The sequence below is a fragment of the Strix aluco genome, chromosome 1 (genome assembly GCF_031877795.1).
Source record: "Strix aluco isolate bStrAlu1 chromosome 1, bStrAlu1.hap1, whole genome shotgun sequence".
Taxonomy (NCBI): domain Eukaryota; kingdom Metazoa; phylum Chordata; class Aves; order Strigiformes; family Strigidae; genus Strix; species Strix aluco.
Window position 1 is genome coordinate 28,967,948 of NC_133931.1, and position 20,458 is coordinate 28,988,405.

Sequence of the window (20,458 nt, forward strand, 5' to 3'; positions counted from 1 at the left end):
TCATCTTCTGAAGAAGGATTTCTTTGTCAAGTGACTGGTGAAATGCATTTGCCACTCACTGGAGGAGGGGGGTGACCCCTAAATGTGGGATGGCAAAAGTCACAGATTAATAGTCCTAGGTGATATTATTGCAGGGCAGAGCAGTGCGTAGCTGGGGAGGTCTAGGGTCACTCATTAAGTGGCAAAGAACAGCAGGGAGAGGTCTGCAAACTGTGTTAGGGAGAGGTCTGTTGAGATGAGGTGATATGATATAAAAGGTACTTGATCATTTATGAGTGGATAAGAAACAGCACAGGAAATGGGCTATTTAGTACATCTCCCATCTGTTGTTTTTGGATGATTCTGTATCCTCCCCCTGTCCCTTTGCTGGGGATAAATAGACTGTACTTTTCACATAAAGAAACCTGTTCTGCTCCCACTACTATCTGTTGTAAGGGCAGTTTGAGAATCCTTTAAAGAAAGCAATTAGAGCCCTAGTGCTTTTCCTGTCTCTTTTTTTTCAACTCTCTCTCAAACAGAAATTTATATTTGCTCCTTGTAGATTTCCTTCACTTAAAATAAAAGTCACAAAGAGAGAAAAAAAAAGTTTTGCTCTTGCAGCATAGAAAACATAACAGCTGGGAACTCATAAATTATCTAAATAGCCACCTTTACGTTTACTCTAAAGGAAAGATTAAATGATGCTTTCTTAGTATGTATACTTAAGTCCATCCAGATCCCAAGCCTTTCACTGTTTGGTGTTTTTAACGGATGGCTCAAACTCATTTGACCACTGTGGGGTTTTAAACAACTCAGGTTTTGGAAGAACAAACAACTTCAAATGTTTGGCCCAGCCGTCATGAATTTCTCTGGATTGTGTTTAGTTGTAACAAATTTCTCCCAGAAATTGTGGTATTCTTTCATTATTTCCTGAAATTTAGTAATTTCAGTTGCACTGCTGGTATTCTAAGGCACACAACAATAACCAGGCTGAAGATGTCTGATGAGTCAAGCACTTCTTCAAATTTATTATTTGCCATTTATTTAAAAATAGCATTTTGTTTTAGATATAAAAATGTAAGGGTTTCTTTCAGTGTGTGTTGAACAGTAATTGTGAATTAGAGCATTTTCTGGCTACTCTGTTCTGGAAGAGTCTGTAAAGTACCTCTGTGTTCCTGGTTTTAGTTTCTCTTGTAATTTACTTTGTTTTGACGTTTTCTTTCCTCCTGTGATTTGAATACAATATTATATAGCTTTTCAGTATGGTTTTCATAGCTTCTCATAACAACAAGAGAGACATTTCCTCCATTGTGTTTGCTTCCAAATACATTTGAGTTGTTTCTTTTGTATAATGTTCTTGCAGAAGCAGGTTATTAAGCCTCCATTGGGAGGAATAGAAGATGAGTTTCTAGTTCTTTGTTCATGAATTTAGACATGTGATCTTTCAAGACTGTATTACCTACACTTCAGTAAAGCGTATTATTTAATAGATAGTTGGGGGAAAAAACAGTCCCTTTTCTCTTCCTTTTTTTCCCCCCAATCAGTTATATTGAAATGATAATAAAAATATTTCTGGCTCGTTTTCTTCTCATTTATACCTGGTTTTATCTGTATTACTCCCAGTTTACATCAAAGTAAGTGTGGAATGCATTTAATGGTTGTCGATGAATGTCAGGCTCACATTTTAGTTCTAAGAAAAATTACATAAAGACTTCAGTTTATCACACAGTAATGTGGCTAGAGAATTCCTTCAGCTGCTCAGAGATGGATTATACTATAGGGCAGTGATGCCTTAGCTGTACTCTGAAGGTTCCTTGTTCACCTACTACATTAGAGAGTTCTAGCATACAGTGGGGCACTTTTATTAGTAATACAGTTAAACCAGATTGCCAAAGGATAAGCAGCGGATGAGCCCAAGAAATAGTAATGCCAGAGCATTATAAAGACCTATCATAGAGGCAGCACAATCATAACGTACATGGAGAACCACTGTTAATCACTCTATATTATTTTCTAGGACAACATAAGAAAGCTAGCTAAAACAAAGATAAATGTTCCTCTTTTCCTTAACATCTGAATGTGTAACTAGAATGAGCTGCTATTACTAAGGCATACATTCATTTTAAACTAGTCAGATGCAGTTAAATGAGATTTTAAGGGATACGTTTTATCAACCATTTGATGACATTTATTAAAACAGGTCCATCAGAGACGCTATGTTTTCTGATGCTTTCTGCTGGAAGCAGAAAATAAGAGATGGAAAAGAAATCAGAACACTAAACAGCAGAGAGTCCCTATGATAAGGAAAAAATCCAAAATCAAAAAACCCCATCCTTTCTCCATCCCTAACACATGGTAGGATGACAAAAGCAACAGAGGAAGAGTATTTGTTTTAATGAGGTACTAGCGTGACAAAAACAGATAAGTAAGCAGGATTGCTACACAGCTGAGCTCTGAATTTGGATGTTTCCCTAAAGAGCTTCAGATGCTGCGCTGAGAATAACCCTGAAATAACTCTGAAAACCCAGAAGATGCTTCACGTTTCTAAGAAATCTTGACCATGCCAATGAAGTTAGTAGCCGACAAGCACATATTTTTCAGAACAGTCAGTTCAGCAGCTGTTGTTGAGAAAATGGACATGCTACTGAAACTGAGTGAGTGCCTGGAAATGAGGAAAGGAGATCTAATGCAGGCTTTACAAAATGAAGAAACATCTAATAAGACTATGAGAGACATGCTGCATCATCTAGCAGGCTTAGAATTAACTCCCCCACTTCCTCCCCCAGCAAATACCATCCCTATGTATAGCCCCTGAGAGCTGTAAGAGAGTAGTGAAAAAGCTACTTTATTGCCCCTGCATCACTACAAATCCTGTAAGACAAGAAGTGGAGATTATTGAAAAAAAAGAGGTGACAAAATATTATCCATTATCTCCCTGACAATGGTTGTATCAGGAGACAAACTAGGGCCATACTCTTTCTTCCTTTTCCCACTACTGAAGGTGAATTGGGTGTCTGTGTCCAGGTGCTGGCTGCAGAGGTCTGTAGGGTGGCCTCTGTGAGGATAGGCCAGAGCTGCCCTGTGTTGGACACAGCTGGTTCCTTATGCTCCAAAAGACCCACTGCTGCACACAGTTGAGCCCATCAGTCAAGTGGGTGGCACCTCTGGGAAAATGTATTTAAAAGAGAGCAAAATCATCACACAGGCAGAAGAGTCAGGAAAAAAATAAGAAACAGCCCTGTAAGCACCAGTGTCAGAGAAGAAGGAGGGGAAGGAGGTGCTCCGGGCACCAGAGCAGCCCCTGCAGTCTGTGGAGAGACCACGGTGGAGCAGATGGATATTTCCTGAAAGGAACTACAGTCTGCGGGAATGACCCACTTTGGAGATGTTTGTTAAGGACTGCATACCATGGGAGGGACCCCATGTTGGAGCAGGGGAGAAGTGTGGTGGGGGAAAGGTGTTGTTTTAATTTTTGTCTGTTTCTCACTACCCAAATCCATCTTAATTGGCAACAAATTAAATTAAACTAATCTTCCCCAATTTGAGCCTGTTTTGCTCTAAACAGTAGTTGATAAGTTGGTAAGAAGTTGGTCTCCCTGTCTGTACCTCCATCCATGAGCTGTTTCATCCTCTGTTCTCCCCTTGCCCTGTTCCGGAGGTAAAGTGAATGAGCTGTTGGGTGGGTGTCTGGCTGCTGGCCAAGGTGAACCCACAACCTTAAAAGCCCTTTTGAAGCAGAAAACTGCTATTCAAAATGTCAGTTCTATAGTAGCAAGCTTGTAGAGGTATTGTTCAAGGCTTGCTCCTACACCAGCAAAGTCAATGCCTTTCATTGACCTTCACAGGATCATGGAGCCTAGACCCTGCACTGTCATACTGAAAACACTAGAATTTGTTCTTAAAGATATATTATGCAAATTCAATGAGAATTGTTTGTAAACTTGCCCCAAATTTGGCCTAAGGGTCTCACATTTAGCAGGCCAATGAGCTGGAAAATACAAGCCAAAAAGAAATGATAGCAAATGGCCAAAAAGAAATGATAATGAATGTTCTTTTTTCTTCCTCCCCCAGGAATTTCAAAAAATTCAGATTTCAAATTGAAAGGTTTTATCAGTGGACCTGTCTTTGTTATTTGTATGCATTTATTTTATACGGAACAGAACAGTTTATTCTGTACTTAATGAAAAGGGTGTATTCCTTTGTCTATTCCAAAGCAAAAAAAAAAAAAAAAAAAAAAAGAGAAACCCCTTCTTCCTTTCACTCTAGCACCTCCTCATTGTATATTTAAAGAGAAATATACAGAAGAATGGCATTTTTGACAGCCTTTCTATGCAGAGCTAAGAATGAAATAGCAGTGAATAGAAGAAGACCTTTCTCTGTACAGAACAGAAATAGTAGACTAGAGAGAGAAACAGATGGAAGAGTAAAATAATGCTTGGATTGCTGTCAGCAAAAGTGTTGTAGTTGGCTCCTTTCCTGTCCCTAAGGAAGTCCTAATGCTGGGATAGGCTCCTGCTGCCCAGCAGATGACATCAGTGTGATATGTTCCTGTGATGAACTGTGACTTCTGACTGTCACGCCGAGTCTCTCAGAGGACAGCTGTACTTTATACAGACACTGAGGAACTTTGGACTTGAAATGCTGCTTCGGTCAAATTCTGTTATAGTTTTTTGAGCACAATGATAACTCTTAATTGAAAAAGATAGTAATAGTTACCTTAATAATTACCTCAAAAATACCATGCAGAAATCATTGTTCTTATTTCTCTTAATGTGAATTGCAACCCGCCTTCTATTTCTGCAGTTTTCAGTGGCTGTAAGCAGTTCAGTTTTTCTCAGGATTTCTCTCTCTCTCTGAGATGACTGTGATTAATTGCATTCAAATCTTTTCTAAACTCTGTTACATTGACAGTTAACAGAAAAGATATGTTTTCTTCCAAAAAGTTTCAGATGTCATATATTTATCGTAACCTGGCCCAATGAATCTCAACATTAAGAATGAATCATATATTACAAGGAAAATTACCAGATTACAAAGATAAAATGTTGAGTTTTGGTGGATGAGCTGGGGAGATAAAACGTCCTACACATGTGTTTTAAATTACTCGTTGTGGCTGAGAGCAAACATAACAATTCTGTGCCTGAATAGCATGTTTCTGTGACACAATTGATCTCTACATAGTTTGCATTTTTAAAATACTGGTTCCTGAAATGATTCAAGAATCTTAGTTTCCCAATTCTGAATCTTGTTCAGCTTACATACTGAAAAATTAGAATGAAAATAAAGCCTATTTCTGTTTATATTTTAAATTATATGAGTTTCAAACCATTGGCATAGTTTCGATTTACAGGTTTTGAACACTCCAGGTTAATGATATCATAAATCATGTGTTTTAGGAAAGTTCAAAAATTGTTCTTTTTTAGTTGGTTGTTTGGGTTTTTTTTCCCAAATCCAGTCAACATTGCAGTTGGTAAAAGAAATTGAAAAATACCTTTTGCTATGCAAAACCTGCAAGCTTTAGGTTGGGTTTGTGTGTGTGTGTTGTGTTTTTTGGTAGTGGGGGAGTGAGCTTGTGTGCTTTATATGCCACAGTAATGCCATTGGTCCAGTATTCATACAAAAATTATTGATGTAATAAATGAATACACTTCCTGGGTGAGACTTGGGAAAAGGTGATCAACTTCAAGAGGTTTTTTCCCCTCATAAGAAATAAGGTTTATACAAATAAAGATGAAGAGGTAAATGGAAAGAGGAGAAAAAAACTGAAATCAAGAAGTCATACGAGAAAACTATGCAGTAAATAAAAAGAGAAACAAACTTCACATAAAATAAAAAGCTCCCTCTTCTAAATGCCATCAGGAAAAAGAACACTTTATTTGGTTGGTGTTTCTTGCTATTATTAAAAAGCTGAAGAGATGGGTATTTTTACAAGAATATGATAAAGTTCTTGCAGAGGGAGGAAATCCTGGGAAGTCTTCCAGACCACCTCCATAATAAAAACTATTTGTTTAGCTTGATCTTAATTACACCATTAATGTTTGTAACTTCCCCTAAGCAGCCTCTTCCAGAGCTTCACCACACTTGCTGTGAAGCTTTGTGCAATATCTAAACTGAATCTTCTTTGATATAGATCTCTCCTCATCGTATTCTCTCATCACGTACTATAGACACAGAGAATAGATTTCCTTTTCTTTGCAGCAGCCTTTTTGCATTCTTGAGAACACGAATCATGCTCCTCCCCACTGTATCTCCAGGCTAAACCTTTACATTTTTCAAAAAGTTTTCCTCATGTTTTCCAGATATAGAACATTCTTGCTGCTTTCTGATTGATATATCTCTTATTTGCAATGTTGTGTCCCAGACTGAAGAAGTAGTCTATCTGAGGACTTAAAAATGCTGAGCAGAGAGAAAAGTATTATTTCATCTGTTTGACAGCATGAACTCTTCCTTATGTTTCCCAGGGGCACATAATGTGTATTATGTAACACTGTGTATTTTATTGTATTTGCATTTTCCACATTAAGCCATTGTTGGCTCAAATTCAGGCTGTGATAAAATATAAAAGCTCAGACTGTGATCACCAGTTATCCCCTTTTTTGTTCCTGATATTGTATTGTCCTGATTATTCCTGCCTAAATGCTGTTACTTTTATTGAATTCTTTTTTCCAGATAATACTTCTGCTTGTCAAAATAATTTTGAACTCATTTCTATCCTCCAGTATACTTCCAGTTCTTCCTGTTATCTGCAAATTCAATAAGAATATACTCTGTTCCATCAACCAGATTACTAACAGAAATTTTAACAGCACTAGACCTTGGCTAGATCCCTGCAGAATCCCAGTCAATACATTTCTCCATTTTGTCAGTGAACCATTACTAGCTACTCTGAGAATAGCTTTTCTGCCGGCAATAGTAGTTTAATGTGCACTGTGTTTATTTCATTTCATAAGCGTCATATTTGAACCTTTTCTTAAATCAAACTGCATGGCATCTACTGTGTTTCTTCAGTTCATGATGTCTATTACCTGTCAGAGAAGGATATTTAACTGTTTTGAAACAATTTATTTCTGACACATCCGTATTGTTTGATTGCTTGGATGCATGTGGGTAGCACCTGTTAACCTGGTCAGACTTAAATTTTGCCCTGAGGACAAGATGTTAATGAAATACTCATCTATGTTGGAAACAGAATTCAAGACAAAAGCTTCACTAGTAATATTTCAAATTTTTTTTTTTCCTTCCTAAATGTCCTATTGAACTTTTACTTCTATCTCAAGTAGTGCAAATGGAATTAATTTCCACTGCAAATGGAATTAATTCAAACATATCCTTCTTGTCCTAGTCTTTTTGGAAAACACAAAACTTTTCCTTAGTAAATTGACAAAAGAAAGAAATGCAAAAACTGGGTGTCCTGTAATGAATTAAGAAGTCTGGACTTATGTATTTACATTAATGCAGGTCAAATGGAAAGATAATATACAGAATATGCATTTTCATGCAACATTAATATTGGAGGTGTCAGTCCACCTGAGCTGCTTTTTGTAGATATGATTCACAGTTACTGTGATGATATTGTGTACTTTCAGCTTAGCTGGTTCCATGTTCTTCTACTGTGTGTATTATTGTAATCTTAATGAAAAAAAAAAAAAAGCTGAGATTTTCAAGTTGAGATCATTGCTAGTGCAAATATTCATAGCCGTGTTAAAAATAATGGAGGATTGAGAACTACAGATGTTAATTCAAATGAGATTATGTTACACCAGATCTTCTTTTCACTTGAGAAAAAACAGCCAAATAAAACAGATTACACATTCTGAATGAAGAGGATGTGTTCTGACACAGATGAGATGGACACCATGTTTGTACTCTGCAGGGATAAACAAGAAACTAAAATGACCTTATCTATTATACTTCAGGAAAACCAGCATTATTTCCTGAGCACATTAAAGGGTTTTGTTTCAGAATGCTTCTTGGAGACTTAAGAGCCCGCATTTTGCAGTAGAGTTTTGCAAAACATACATCTATTAAGAAAGACAGAAATCTCAACCAAATAAGAGATTTATCATAAACACAAATTATCAAGCCATGTTCAGGTGAGACTGTCTACAGTTTGATAGTCAAATCTTTTATTATTCTCTCTCTACAGGTTCTGAAAATCAACATGTACTTAAAAATACAGCATGCAAGCTAACAAAAGCCTATTTCAAATTGCCATAGCAGAAGCTATCTATAGCATGAGAGTGTTCAGTTAAAATAATCATGGTTTTTTGGGCTGAGGGTTTTATTTTGTTTAAGTTTTTAAAAATAAAATTGGCTTAACCTAATGATAACAGTCTCATTGATGTATATTTCAAAGGGCAACTTCATTACCTCTTCATTAACTGTGGAAAAAAAGGGAAACAGTAAGTGAAAGGTTCAGAATATTCAAGGATAGTGGAAGATCAAGAAGAGTAATAGGACTGGTTACTTTGGATTTAGGATAATTTAATTAATATGGAGAAAAAAGACAAAACATTATCTTCTATTAATATAAAGTCCATTCTTTTATGTATCTCTCTGCTTTTCACTTGACTATTTATTTAATAGTCACATTGAAAGAAGGATCTGTCCTCTTGTATGGTTCTAATGTTCTGTATACTCCATCCATCTGAGGGTTTTATATAATTTCCATCACCACTACCACCAAGAGCTGATCTCAGGTAATTTAGATCTGCAGTCATACATAAAAATAATATTGCAACAAAAAATCCCTAAAACACATAAAGATGACCATGAGTCATCACTGTGCAATTGTTTCTTCAATTACACAGTCTTCATTGCCATTTTATTTTGGCCCTAGCACCATTTAAGAAGATAGGGGCTCCACTGAAATCCTCTACTGAGGAATTGCTTACATGAAGAAAGGAAGGAAAGAAGGAGGAAACTTGATGAAATGGAGAGGGAAAATGTGATAGCTGAATTGAAGACAAGATTTGTGACAATGTTAATTTACAAGATATTAGCTCTATGAGTAGGACCTTGCATAAAATACCCCAAGAAAAATCCATGGAAGAAGCACAGAATGGATAGGGATAGGAAAAGAGAAGGCATATTACAGCAGTAAATCAAGAGTATCATAAAAAGAATCAATCTGATTATGGTATAGGGGATTACCTGTATGTCTATCAGGAAACAGTCTTGCTGCCTCTATGCAAATCAGAGAAGTCAGAGTTGTGTAGGTAGGAAATAAATGAATGGCTGCGGGTCACTGACTGCACATTTTTCTGTCCCTTGAATGGCTGCAACCATTCCTGTGCTTCCGTAATGCATGAGGAGCAAGTGACTCTCTGTGCTGCACTGGAGTTGTCTCGGTCATCTGAACCTAGTTGCCACAAGAAACATCTCTCTGCTACCATTCCCCAGTTTGTGTTTGTTGATAAATATCTCCTCTAGCATTCAAATACCCTAACAGAAGAGGGCCCAGAGGGTATAAAGAAGATCTGGGGCATTATACCAGCAGTTTGAGAAGAAAAAAGGATATAATTTCAGAAGAAAATCATGGTGACTTTTTCAGCATTACAAAATGACCTTTTGATGAAGCTCTTCCTAGAATTAGATTATTTAGAGGGCTCATCTAGTAAATGCCAAGTAAACATTCTAAAAAGGCATATTCAGAACAAAATGATGTTATATTTAGACTGAACTTTATATAAGCAGTTTAGCCATTAATGAAACAAGGAAAAAGAGGCCTAGCACCGTAACTAATTCCATGTACGATGTATTTAAAACTGACTAAATTCAGCTCATTGTTACGGAGGCTCTCAAATAAACAACCAACCACCAAAAATATAAAAATTTAATTATTAACACAGTTAACTAGCTCTCCATAAATTACATGTTCACAACGCAGAACAAAGCCCCGCTCCCTAGGGTTTAATGGCAACCCAAACCACAGAACAAAGCCCCACTCCCTAGGGTTTAATGGCAACCCAAAACGCTTTATCACTCACCTGATAAGTGAGGGCTCTCAACCTTGAGGTTGGCCTGACCCAAGGCACCTCAAAGAGTTTCCTTGGGCAGCGTCCTGACCCCAGGGGAGAGTCCTCGACCGCAACATGTTGCCCCAGGGGAAAAGTTCCAAATGGCTCCCCAGGGGACTCCATTTATAGCCAGGCCGAATCTGACCTGTAGTCAATAGCGGCTCCACTAGCCAAAGGCCCCAACTACCGCAAAGCCCTGAGAACAAAGGCAGCCAGGAGCTGCCACACCTCAGCAGCCAAGAAGCTCTGCTTTCCTTGGGCGGATGCACCTGCCACACTCATTTAAAAGACTTATTTCAAATTCATAGATGACATCAGAAGCACTTTAATAAGATGGAGAGATATTTTTATTCTGTGCTTGGGGTGTAGAAAAGAGACTAAAGCTTTCTCTAACCTTTTGCAGAAAGTCTGTCACACACCAAAAGACAGTGACTCAGCACAATCAACTCCATCTGCATGAGAAACTCTCCAACTCCAGGCATTCTCTTGCCATACAAACCGGAAAAATAAATGGCACTCTTACCAGAGAAAGCAGATTTTTATCCAGAAAGCAAGGATGCTCCCATGATCAGGAAGGTATAAAACATGGGAAATGGATGAGTATTTGCAACTGATATCCACTAGCAAAATACCTTATTCATTCAAGACCCAGAAATCCAAATGAACATGCAAGACTTCCACTGTGGTTGTCTAGGGCAAAGGATCTGAACTAACTGCAGAATATGGGTTTCCTATCTTGATATAGAAATGGTTGTGTTTTTCATTCAAGTAGTCCAAGCAATTTCAGATTTTATGGGTTCCTTTTCCTCATTTTTTAATTCCTTTCTTTTTTTCACTGTCTCCTACAGTTCATTTTTCCTGCCTCTTTTCCTTTCTCATTTCCTTTCTATTTTCCTTTTGTGCTTGCTTTCTGTGTTGGTCATGTACATCTTCTTCAGTTTACCTTCCACACTTACCAAAGAAGTTAGTTTTGTAGAAGAAAAGCTAAATGAATTCTTTGAACTAGTAATCACTGCAGATGAGCTGAAGGAGTGTCTTTGTTTTATGGTAAAGAAAGTAAGAGATCTGTCTCAAACCAAAATGAAAGATCAAGTTCACTGTCAATAAATGTAAATGATTCAAAAGTGGAAAAATAGACCTCCACAGAGTGATAAAATGATGGCTTTCAGATGAGCTATTATCACTCAAGAGGTATTCTAAGACATCTTGAATTTTTTTGTGGATAAATTTATTAGTCAACAGACTGAAAAACATGAGCTCAATGCTCACAGCTGTCAAAGAGGCAAAATGAATGTTAGGAAGTGCACAGAGAATTAAATAGGAAACATCTCTATAGGGACTATTTAAATCTATGGTGCCCCTGTGCCTTGAGTTACATCTGCAGCTGCCTATTCCAGGTGAAGAAGAACTGGATGAGGTGAAGATAATCAGAGGTATGGCATAGCTTCTTTACAAGAAGAGATTAAAAATATGTGAATCTACATCCTGGAAAAATAACTGAGGGTAGGTATGGTGCATGAGTATAAATCATGAATTACATGGAGAAGGCCATCGGTGAAAGTCTGTTCACTGCTTCTTACAACATAAAAACCAGAAACATAAATTAACTAGTCAAGTTCTGAAAGAAGTACTGTCACAAGCAATATCCAGTGCTAGTAGTTGCACAACATCAAACTGTTTTACTATGAAATTTAATGCTGTAGAAGTTTGTTAAATTTATGAAAATAATGTCTGTCCATCTCTGATATGGGAACTCATTGAACCACATATTATTTCAAGCATGAAGCCAGAGAGGGAGAAGGTAGAAGAAAGGGGATATATTTGGCAAATATGATTGAATTTTTTCCTGTCTTTGACTACTGTCAGAAGTAAGAACTAGTATAGATATTCTTTTTTCCTAGGTCAAAATGCTTCTTATTCACTTTGGTATATTCTTTTTGTTTTTCTTTCTGCCTCTTTTTTCTTTCTCTTTTTATTTTATTATTTTCTCTATCTTAAGCCAGCCTCACAACTTCCTAAAGACAAGCACAACTAGTCTTGCTATGCAGAAGTTTTGCTATACTAAAAAGCACTTTACACCTATCAAGGAAGTAGATGATATTTTGCTCCTATAACTTGTTTGCTTTTTAAATTAAAATTACAAAATCACTAAATGAAATAAAGCACTACATGTGAAATACTTTAGTAAAGCACTTGATGAAGTGAATATTGAAATCTTACCTGGAAAATTAATTCAAATCACTTTTGATACACAGAAACATTTTTATATTGATGAAATGCTGTCTAGATCATAAACAAAGTGCACTGTTAAAGATGTAAGTATTGAGTAAGGAAGCAATGCCTCACCTTAGATTAAGTCTTTCTTAGTGTCTTTGTTAATGATCTGAAAAAAAGGAATAAACACCATGTTGATGACATTCAAGTCCTGGAAGAGAATTAGAAGTACATTAAGGAAAGAGGAAGGAAACAGAAGTGCAACCAGAAAACAATAAGTATATCTTTTTTAGAAGTAGGTGACTTAGAATATATGTGTAGATCATAGAAGTTCGACTGTAAAGGACTTGTAGAGAGGCAAATATTAACCATCCAAAACTGTCTAAAAGTAGTTCATAGAGGGATCAGGGAATTGAATCTTGCTCAATATTCTGGAATTTTGGAGAAGACTATTTTATTTTGTTCTGATAAATTATACCAGCAGCTTGAAAAAGCAGCCATGTTAATTTGAGTGACAATGAGGAGAGTGAGGAATGCCAGTCAGAGATGTAAACAGGTTTCTCTACGCTTGCAACACGTATGCTCATGATGAATAAGGCATGCTGGTGAGAATTTCTTGTGCACCACTGGTGAGATAGAGATCATCTTCCACTTCACAGAATGGATGTTTCTTTGTTAACCTTAACTTCAGAGGACAAGCAGGTGCTTTGAAACACATGCAATTCATACTCACTTTAGTATATTTCCTGAAGGGGTGTCATGGTTTAACCCCAGCCAGGAACTGAGCACCACATAATTGCTCACTCACTCCCCAGCCCCCAGCAGGATGGGGGAGAGAATTGGGAAAAAAAAAAACAACTTGTGGGTTGAGATAAAGACTGTTTAATAGGACAGAAAATGAAGAAAATAATAGCAATAACAATAATAATAAAATAATTAAAATATACAAAACTGCACAATGCAGTTTCTCACCACTCTCCGACCAATGCCCAGCCAGTTCCCGAGCAGTGGACCCCGGCCAGTTTTCCCCCCAGTTTATATACTGAGCATGATGTCATACGGTATGGAATATCCCTTTGGCTAGTTTAGATCAGCTGTCCTGGCTGTGTCTCTTCCCAGCTTCTTGTGTCCTTCAGCATTCTCGCTGGCAGGGAATGAGAAGCTGAAAATTCCTTGACTTGGTGTAAATGCTACTTAACAACAACTAAAACCATCAGTGTGTTATCAACATTATTCTCATACTAAATCCAAACCACAACATTATACCAGCAACTAGGAAGAAAATTAACTCTCTCCCAGCCAAAACCAGAACAACGGGCAACCTGACAATCAGTAACAATAATGGAAACGGCCAGAACTAGATAGCTGTCTGATAAAGTCCCGTTGAAACAAAGTCTTCTATCTACTCACAGAGATTTCTGTCATGCATAAGACCTGACAAGATTTGTACTTTTTGACCTTATCATGAATGGAAAAAGTTATTCTGCCGTACATAACATGTAGTGGGAAATGTATGTTATGTACACATAATGAACTCTGCAGGCAGGGGAACCTTTAAGGTTCTCTGAAAGGGAAGAACACCATCTCCTATCAGTGTAGAGCTGGTCCAGACTTGACAGGTCAGTGATCCTGGATTGCGTGTACTCTGGAGACACTTTCTTCAGAGTACAGAATTCTATTGCCTCAACAAGAAACTTTTTACTTCAGAGGACCTTGTAGCAAAGCAAACAAGGAAGTTCACTTTAATATAATGATGATTACATTATCATTCAAATAGTTGTAACATCATGCCATATATCAGTTTCCTCATCTTGAGTTTTTCTTCCTGTCCTTCCCTCCATGCCCCTTTTTTCTTCACTGTTATTTCTTTCTTTTGTTTTGTTTTGCTGTTCCTTTGCCTTTCCTTGTTCTTCCACTTTTGGTCCTGCTTTACATATTTGATCATTTACCACCCATTCTTATCAAAGTAGATAAGGGGGAAAAAAGAAAAAAAAAAAGGGAGGGGAAAAACCCTTGTATCTGATAGCCAGTGGCTTGTCCTTTTAATCTGATAAATTTAGGAAACTCTGTCTACAGCATTTGCCATTTGGCTTTAACTTTTTGCCTTCCAGGAGGTAACTTCTGAATCCCTTCTGCTGAGAATGCCACAGTTACGGATGCTTTCCCTTCATGATATCATCCCAAACCTTAAACATTATTTCATCTCTTTGAAACAGTCTGTGTAATACTCCCTGAGAAATCCAATGATTCAAGTGGTCTAATTAAAAATAGGATTTATTAATAGATTTAATCAGATTCAAATATGAGACAATTTGCATAATATATCATGTACAGTACTTGGAGAAATTTAAACCAGAAACCCCAGACATGTTACATCATCATGTGATTTTAGATTCATTTTCATTTCTTTGACCCTTTTGTCTAGCCAGTCAGTCAGAGAAATATTATTCTTGCTTTCAAATATCTAGCATATTATTTTCCTCTCTCTCAAATCTTGTAAAACCTTTGGGTTAGCAAGCTTATTTTTAAACACCAACAACCCTTCCTGTTCAAACAGGTCCTAACTATTACCCAGTATTAGTTGTTATGCCTCTCCCATCACTTATTCTTAAACTGGTAGTCTCTGCTCAAAAAACCCACAAAAATTAATTGTCTCTTTTCCTGTTTCACCTTCATATTTTAACACCGCAAGCAAGAATCTCTCTCTCCAATAGCATCTGCCCTTGGTGCTGGCCTTAATGGCCATGATTTTGCATGTTAATTGTCTTGGCAGGAGGTTACCACGTTTTGCATGTTAATTGTCTTGGCTTTTAAGGATGCAGAGTTTATATAATTATTATAATTTATTCTTGGCTTTAATTCTCATCTGTCACATATGACTCATGAATGGATTAACTCTTCTGTCACATTTCTTCCTTTTCTCTCAGAAAGAGACACAGAGAAGGAAAGACTTTGAAAGACATGAGCTGGGAACCAGAGAATATCTGATAAATCCTGACACCGCAGAAGAAGAAAAATCCATGAAACCAGTTAACTGGCCAGCTTTTATCCTACAGCAATGCTGATATTAGACTACCAAATATATTTTGTAATTGTAAATATTTGTTCTTATTTGGTAATGTTGATGATATTTGATCATGCAAGGATATTTTCCTTTAAAATTCTTAAGCCAAATAGAGAACTTTACTGAAATATAAGTGCGTTCAGTATCCTGTTTCCAGTACAGAAACTGGTGTGACAGTTTCCAATACAGAAACATCAGTGACCTTGTGGATCAAATAATGTGAGCATTTTTTTTCCTGTAGTTTTTCCCAAATAATGTTAATAAGCTATTGCAAAAGTAGCATACCTTATACATTAGAAACTTTGGGATGGAAAAGTGGCAGATAAATTTCCACAGTTAATGAAAACTGAAGTTTTATAAGTATCTGAGATTGTTGTGATGTTTGTTAGCAATGCAGAAGGTTAGAAGAAATACACTGATGAGATCCACCTTAATGAATTATACATTGTATAACAACATTATAGAAAAAATTACTACAGAACGAGCAGTAGAAAGGAAAAAAAATATTTTTCTAGAATGTTTTGACTGAAGAGAAATCTACGTTCAGAGGACATTGTCTTCTCTCTCTCATTCTCTTCATCTGAAAGAAGAGAAACCCAAGATTCAAGGACCACCTCCTTGTCCAATACCACCACAATTCAATTTCCACCAAATCTTCAAGAATTCCCACATCCTTATTGGAAATTGAACTATCCAGGCTTATCTAAAGTCATACATGTTAAAACATCGAAGATTTTATATTTTATAGAATATATTTGAAGTGGTTCACATATTGGTTCACAATATTAGGAAAATATATGAATTACTTCAAAAAATCAATAGCCTTAACTGAATGCATATTGTAAATTGTGAAGTACATATTGTACTCTGTTAGCACAATTATTACCTTGGTGGAATATTTCTTTATGAGTGGAATATGTATCACAGCTTTAGTTCCAATAGACAGATAAAAAATATAGTAACTGTCAAATGTATGATAGAAATGTGGGTAGATTTATGTGTATATGTGTGGCAAAACATAACTGTTTTACCACACTTCAGAGCTAGCATTTGTTTTTATTCTTTTCAATTACATGTCTATGGTAATCATTTTATAAAGCACATTCCCAGTATACTCTCTGTGATAATGCTATCACAGTTCTGAATATACTATATGTGATAATACTATCACAGCAATCAAGTGAGACACATGTTTCTCTGTGCTTTAGATGACTTTGAAAAACAGCCCAAATGAAGAGAATGCATAGGAAAGAGTATCTGCAGATACTGCCAAGGTTAAAAACAGATCAAGACAGGTGGTTTCATTTAAATAAATGAATATATGAAATCTATACTCATTGGCATAAAATACATAGATTTAATAAATATAGCTGTCACAGTTGTATATCAAAAGAGAGAGAGAGAAAGCAGATTAACCTGTTTTCTTGAGCATGGCATCTGTTACAAAACAGGTTGTGAAAGGTAGTGCACGTTCATCTACTGAATTCATACTGCTCTTATGTGTTGGAGTTTTTAAATTTATCTAATAGACATCCCAAAGGAGTTTTGATTTCCAGCTTGTTCCTCACAGATAATTGCTGCTACACAGTTAAACTCCTACACTCATACATAGAAATAGAAATGGACTCATGGTAAACCTGGGACAAAAATTATACATATACTGTCTCTGGTCTGATTCTACTCCCACTGATGTTGCAAATAAAACTTTCATTCATTTTAGGGAAAGCATGGTTTGGTTCTCAGTGTATAGTTCCCTTTCAAAAAAAAATGATTCACTAAAATTCCTCAAGTGGAATGCTTCTTGGCTGAAATTCACCAATGTGAACTGGTCCTGTACAAGGTATAGGTATTATTTAAGCCAAGCCATCAAAAATTATTAAGCTTGGCTTTGTATAGAAACACATTTTGTTCCTTCTGTTTATTATGAAACATCTTCTGATTTCAGTGATTTCAGTCTAGATCTTGATTTATTTACATATACGGTAACTGCACTTACTTCACTTACTTTCTCCAGATTTTAATCTGTGTAAATATGATCACAGACTAGACCTGTCTGTATTTATTGGCTGGTCTGTGGCAGGTAAGGGACTCTGAGATTAATCCTTTCTACCTTGTGCATGAAGGATTGGATAAAAAAGTTTTAATAATTTGAGCGTAGGTAAAAAAAATAATGAGCACAGTGAGATTTCACTAGATATTACTGAACATGCAGCTTGAAGAGGATGCCACAGGTTCTAACACAAATAAGCTTGTTATCTAGCCAAGAGACTGAACTATTCACTGCTTAATGTATCTGATGTAACACATAGTACTGAATTACACTGCTGACAAAAACCAATGTTTTTTATTTAAACTGGACTACTTAAATACACTGTTCAACACTGTGTTGCATACTTGCTATGCAAAAATTCCCTGTCAGTAAAAATAGTCAAATATTTATGTAGGGAGAATTTGTTCTTGGTTTGAATCCCACAACTGCCTTCTCTTACAAAAAGACATCATTCAGTGTTCTAATATTCTGAAGAAATAACTGAATTTATCAATGCTTTTGTTTTTCTCCTTCTGTTTAAAGATAGAAATCTCTCTTTCTCTCTGCCCCTCTATTTAATGCTTTTACAAACCTTTTTTCTTTGTTAATCTATTCTTTTCCTTCTTCCCTTATTTGTTTTTGATTCTATGGCTATCTCTTTCCCTCTACTATATTTTTTTCTCTACTACATATTTTCCTCTAAAGCTTTATCACTTCTTTGTTTTCATTCTTCCTCACTTGTCCTTTTTTATAGTTTTTAAAATGTTCATTAATGAATATTAACAAGTACAACAGAGCAGAACAACCACATCAATTGTTAATTTCTTAATGATGCCCTCAGTTCTGCAAAATTTTTTGTAGCATACTTAATTAAGAGCCCATAACTGCTAGACATTTTCCTCCATTGTTTTGAGTGCCACCTGAAAACAATCCAAAATGTTCAGAGATTGATGGTACCTACAGGAGCAATAGAGACAATAGGATTTTAGAAGACAAGTTCATTGCTTTTGCATGTTGAGTTGTTTAGTTTGGGGTGAGTTTTTTTTCTTTTCTTTTTTATAAGTGGTTGCTATGTTACTTTGTGTTCCTCTGTAAGTGGTTAAAACTAGATTATGTACTTCAACCCAGAGACCAGTTCGAAAGTAACTAGTAGGGACAGTTACTAAAGTTTATGTAATGAGAGAAGGGAGCAGAGAGGATAAGATTTGGAATGGACAACAACACAGTTTTAAACTGAAGATAGATAGCTACAAAACACAAATTAAAAGAGCTAGATGGAGAGAAATGGGAAAGACAAAGATCTCCCTGAAGCACTGGAATGTCTGTTCATATAATGGATTACATTTGCCTAATGGCCTGGCTTGAGATTTTCTTCTTCAGTTTTAAACACTCCACCATTAATCAGTCTTTTAATATCACTCAATCTAAGCTCCAGATGGTCTTTCACCTTCCACTGCACACATTTCTTTATCTGAGAGAACTATGCCTCAAGCTCTCTGATAGTAGTTAATTTAAACCTAAAATGATAGGAGAAAAAGCTGAAGGGTGGGGCATGTTAGTAAGACCTTTTAGAGTGACACAAACATTCCTCTTTCAAACTGCAGCCTTTGGTTCTATTTTGGGGAAGAAACAAAGCACCACTTCTGCAGATGTATTTTATGACAATAGCCTAGTCAAGGCTCAGTGACAATGAAAATAAGTCTACAATGCTAGACCCAGGGGTAGCACTTCTCAAGTTAAATACAAGTGAGCAGGCATGTTCACACAGCAGATTGGAAGCAAGATAGCTGTCTTTACTCGGTTGCATCACTTTCAGCTCAATGCATCTGACGTTTCTATTACAGTGTGTGATGCTGCACTGCACAGTGCTGACATATCTATCCTAAGAGCCAGGAAACCTGAGTTTGTGTTGGTTAATGAGCCATGCCTCTGCTGCAATAACTAATTTGCAAGAACACTAGGTGTTGCCTAATAAGCACTGGAAAACTGTTATTCAATGCAAGGGAAGAAAGTAGCATATAAGGACAGTAAGAAGCTAAGTGACAAAGGGAGGAGTTAAAGACAGATGAATGGACATATCTGAGCTCCTAAACACTGCATATTGCCAATAGTCTACTACAATGTGGAAATCATCTAAATTCATTAGCTTCCTCCTATGCCCAAGCCATATGTCCTCCCCCTCAGAGGAGTCTGTATGAGAGTATTATCAGACTAAGGACTAAAGATATAAGAACTGTGATCTTGACTATATTGTACACCACTGGAGTTGACATCCTGTCACATAACCAGTGAGACTGAGAGTGTTAAACCTTAACTGCAGAGTGACTGATCTGCCACTCAGGCTCAGAATGGACCTGGAATTAATGGAGGACACTCACTTCCAGGACTGTTGGTCTCGCAGATTTAATCAGCCCTAGGTTTGCTATTAAGAACATAACAGATTTTCTCTATATTAAGCATTTTATAGTTTCTTTCCATCCTTTGGCTCTATTTCCAGACTGACAAGTATCTATCTTCTTAATCAAACACCTTGAAAGTCTTGTTTCTGAACTTTAGGTCTCTCGATGAAAAAAGAACCAACAAAACCAACAAACAGACTCCAAGTTTCTTTCTCTAGATATCTTGTTACTGTCCTTAGTAAAAGTTCCTCAAGATCTTGGTATATCTTATTTGAACTACAACTGTAAAGAGTCTATACTACTTGGAGCAGCTAAAAAAGCGTATCCATTGTCCAAGGCACTGCAAAATTTTGAAGCGCTTACCAGCACACTAGTAATAGACATAAAGAAGAAAATAACACAGAGTCAAAGTGCACAAAATAGCAAAGAATTTACTTGAAGACTATTAACTATCGTTACAGTAAACTGCAGCAAGAAACATAAACTATACCAGTGCATTTTAATATTTCTTAACTACACATGAAGTACCAGTTTTCAGGTAGACATCTTTGAATGAATTACTTCACTCACTATATTTAAAAATATCAGAAGAGAGATCACAATAAAACTAAACAAAATGTCACAGGTGCTGGGTGTTTCAAGGTTCAACTTCTTTTGCCTGATTGATATTTATACTGTGATATCCAATGAATAAGAAAATTCATTAAGTCAGAGGAGCTCAGTCTTTCGAAAGTGGAGTGATGGAAGTACCGGA